We start from the raw sequence: 4922 nt of genomic DNA, 5'->3' as shown, positions 1-4922 counted from the left end.
ATATATATATATATATTCTATTCAAGAGATATTGTTGTACATTTGGGCCCTATTAAGATCCATATTATTTGGTGGATCTAAGCCTTCATAATAAGGAGTACTAGCTAAAACTTTATTTGTTAAAATAAACGTAAGAATTATTTAGCTTTGAAATGTACAGGAGGAGCTTTAAATAACCCCTTCTAACCCTCTTGTTAAGCTCTTAATTTTGCATAACTAATCCACTATAACTTGCAAGCTAAATAAGTGCAATCACATGTGCCACTTTATTTTCTTAAAGAACTAGATATAGACTCTTGAATGCTCTTAGTCCAAACTGAGTTACTGCAATCTTGGTCTAGCCACCAGGTTGAGTTAGTAACGACAACATATATTAATATTTTAAGTTGGTATGTAAAACTCGGCTATGAGTGTTTGATTTAAATATAATCATTTGATTGTCACATAATTAGTTAAGCTAAATAATCAAATGAGGTTTATTTAACATTATACAAGCCTCAAGACCAACTAAATATCCTTAAGCTCAAACCTACATCAAAATCAAATCTCTTTTGAGTGAATCATCCTATAAAATTGAAATTTAAATTAGAAATAAGGCAAGGTACGTAAGGCTAAATATGTTAGTCTAGTAAAACTAATAGAATGCAGCCCTCCTTAGTCGAGTAGTTGAGTGCTTTAGCTCTAACAATAAGATATTTTATTCAAAACCTAACATATTTGGGTGCGTGCATGTGCATGTGTGTGCAATTAAATTCTCTCAGTCCTTAAAAAAATCAAGTTAATGGAGCATCATCTCACACACTAGCATTGCCTTAAATATAATCATTTATAAAATAATAGTTAACTTATATATAAAAGAGGAATATATTATCAAAAGTAAAATTCTACTATTTCTAAGCAATATGGATAATATTTTTTCAATCCAATTTTGACACTACTAACAAATGAATTCTTTGAAGAAATAAATCAAATGATCAAATTGTCTTTGACATATCAAGATTTATCGCAAAAAAAAAAAAAAAAAAAATCTTTGGTCAAAATTAGTAAGATATAGAATTAGTTGTTCTTTGCCCATTTCGACACAATTCACATTTTAAAAAATAATAATATATTTTTTTTTTGAAATGATCTAAATCTTCAATATATTTTTTAATACAATTTTTTATTTTTTAAAAAATGGACTTTTTTATAACATTGAGTTTTTAAAATAAATCAATCTCCTTTGCATGTCACATAGCCGAATGGATCAAGTCATGGGCTTTGCCGAACTTCTCAACATCCCAAACAGAAGATTGCAATTCAAAGATAAAATATTATTGGGCCATCTTATGTATGGGCCTTAGTTACAATCGTTTAGTATTTATAGTTTTTATTTTTAAAATAAATCGTTTTATTTTCTTAAGACTGATATTTTGAGTGATTCTAAACACAACTTTATTTTAATATATCAATTACATTTTATTTCAAATCAACGAATATATAAAATAAAATACATTTGTAAAATTTATTTCATCAATGTATCGAAAAAAATATGATTGAATAAAATGAATTAGCATAATGTTTACAAAAAAAAAAAAGTATCTTTTACCTGGGATGGAATGACATATGAGCCCGGTGTGCATTGAGACGGTGGTCGCTGTGTGTTTTTGAAATTCATTTTCGATACCGTCGCTTTCGGTTATATCATTCGTGACTTGTTCTGATCTTGTAATTTTTTTCATTGAGATTTGATGTTGAATAGCATTGAGGTGTACTGAAATCCATGCCTACATAAACAATAGGCACAAACATGGGATTGTTCTGAAAATTTCAATCCAACTCACCGCCAGTAGTAGTTGTTCACTGCAACTCAAATGATAGAACATCATATGCCAATGGTATTGCATAGCCGGAGGGTCTCACAAATAATGATTGGGCAAGATAAGCAGATGACTTTGGATAATGTTGTCCATGCGACCCTTGAAACAAAGATCTTTGTGTTTTGCTAACTAAAGATTTCCTTGGAGTATTTAATGTTGATCGTCTCGCAATTGTGGAAGGCAACCGACTTAGAGCATCAAAAGTCGATCTACGGGGGCCTTACGGCCTAACATCTGTTTTATGAGATGACCACATTTCAAAGTCATGTCCACTTGGCCGATCAAATGCATGATAAGCAATATGTATTGATTTTTTCGCTCTATGTGATAGCTCCAGAATCTCATCATAACACTGTTTCATTGAACTAGCACTTGTGCCGTGATCCCCTCCAAACATTTCTCCAATATCATTGCTACGAATGAAGTAATCCAACTATATACTTGATAACTTTAAATTTTTATTATGTATTATAATAGAAGAAATTAGTTGTTGCTTTAAAATAATGTAAATTCACATCGCTATTCTCTCTTTTGGTGATCGTGGATAATATGTATCAGACTTTCAGCATCAGCAGGAGGCTTCACTAAGTAGAGTGATGCTAAATTTTGATACCACCACAAATAATGAGCTAACTTTCCTTCTCTGTCTCCATGCGGTGGGTTTAATGGTACAATATATGCTCGACGATTATTTCATATATCGATATATTTAAGGTAATACTGTTCCTAATCAAGTCCTACTCTAACTCGCCCATCGACTCTCTCAAAACCTTGTTCGATGGGTTTAGTAGATATAGACTCAATACTGGAAAAGTGTCACATAATGTGATAAAAAAGGTGCCACTCGACACACTTCCAGCATATTAGGGGAACATGGACAATCCAAATATCTATGTTCTTAAAATATTTATCATGTAATATTAAACCCTAAACAAATAAATACGGTGCCCAAATAATCTATGTATCAAATTATAAATTAAATTATATCTAATATAAATTTAAGATAATAATATATGATTAAATAGAAAATGAGTATTATATCTGGCTCTATCAGAATCCATCAGGTTCATCTCTATATATCTTAATATTTAGAATCGACGTATCATGGACCCACTCCTCATTCCACCCACATGTTATTTGAACAACTGAGTTGAATGTAATTAACAAAATTGTGTGTGGATATGTAAATGAAAATTTTAATTTTATACTTGAATACGAGTGATTTGCATGTTAATTCCTGCGGAGCCGAAGCATGAAAAGTGGGCTTACTAACATGCAAGTGCTGCTAAGACCTATATAGATATGCTAGAGTCGTGCCTCCTAAAGATTATCGTCTAAATACCTCCAAATCCTCTAATAATAGTAAATAATCAAAACAGACACGCAACCCGAAGGTATTTAGAATTAGGAAATATCATAATAGGAACAAAATGTAAGCCCTAACATGCCTTCAAAATTCTCCTGGATGTAAATCTATGTAAAACTCTCTATAGAATTCTAAATAATATGGATCGAGACTTGTGACATGATAGTTTGTGATTGAGACTATCTCATATAGAATTTTGATGTAATGTTATGGTCTATGAGATGGTGGTAGATAACTTCACCCATAGAATGGTCACCTAATTGGTCATCGTAACATGCTGCCCAACTCGGTCAGCGCAACCCAGGGCCAATAACATTGAGCCCCACTAGGGCATTCTGCCTTAATTCCAAGAAGTATTTGAACGCCTTGTAATGTTATAGTCATCTTACCTGATAGATATGTACAGTGTATACGTAAGAAAATTATAATTAACATAATAATATATAAATTTGACTGTAAATTTATTTTACCGATAGGAAAATGAAACGTAATGGTCAATGGGTAGCATCACTCGACCATTACAACCATAAAATGGCGGTCAAATTTTGAGGTAGTTCAATGTCTAATACAATCGTCTCCTACAATTCATAGTGTATGGATAAATCATGGGCACTAGACTAGCCATTCTCTGGCCATTAGTACATGACTTTCAACTTCAAGAATTTAGCTCTATATAAATTCAATTGAATTAGATATGATAATGATTTCATATGAAATTTAGAGTAAGGAAAATATTTTTTTGTATTACTTTAACACGGTTTGTTGCAAGATGAGCTTCACCTAAGGATGCATTACTAGGAGATAAGTGTGTTCGTTGTTCACTTCTAGTCGGTTGAACATTTTGTTTAGCACGGCGAAGGTGACCTCCCAAACTTGCTATCTCAGCCATCTCTACAAAAAGAAGCGCAGAAAGTTAAATGTAATTATAAGAAAATAATTAAATATAACGAAAAGTAACTTAAGATGTATGCTAGTAGCAATATATTATTCTGACCTGCTTGTACTTGGATTATAGAGACACGTTGCTCGACTATGCCCTGTATTTTTATAAAAACCACACAGTCTTATGTTTGTTGTTCTCATCTCCTCCATTATGTTTATAATCCTACTTGTTCTTGGACGACCACGTCTTCTTTTATATAAGGGGAAAGTAAAGAGATGACACCTTCGTGTTGATTGTATGGTGACCAAGCTTGAACTATTCTAATGCAATTGATGTAATATTTTTATCTTCAATTCATCTAATGTTATCAATTGTGATGTTTGTATGGGGCGGTTACGTCCACCAACATAAGTGGGAGCGAAGCCTTTTGCAACTTGCATATCGCCATCAAAACATTTTAACTATCGTGATTTATTTGTATTCAAATTTTAAAATTAAGTTCGATCCTGCAGTTGACTTTATTTGAACTTATGAGCTAAAATTTATTTGAAATTGGAAGCGTCTGAGTTATAAGTGCTAATTATTTTGGTATTTGCAATCATAAAAATACATTCGTAGTTATAAGAATTTCTAGGTGATGGGGTATAAAAACCACTTACGTCCTAAGCTTTTCTCAAGCAGTTTAGGCCTTTTCGACAAAATTTTTTATAGCTTCAACTGCACCATATTCCATATACATATATCCCTAAAGACAATTATATTATGTTCCCATGATAAGAAGTGATGCAGAATAAAATATATATATATATATATA

The sequence above is a fragment of the Phalaenopsis equestris genome, unplaced genomic scaffold, assembly GCF_001263595.1.
Source record: "Phalaenopsis equestris unplaced genomic scaffold, ASM126359v1 Scaffold000002, whole genome shotgun sequence".
Lineage (NCBI taxonomy): Eukaryota > Viridiplantae > Streptophyta > Magnoliopsida > Asparagales > Orchidaceae > Phalaenopsis > Phalaenopsis equestris.
The sequence above is the reverse complement of the archived record's forward strand: the minus strand, read 5'-3'. Positions refer to the sequence as shown.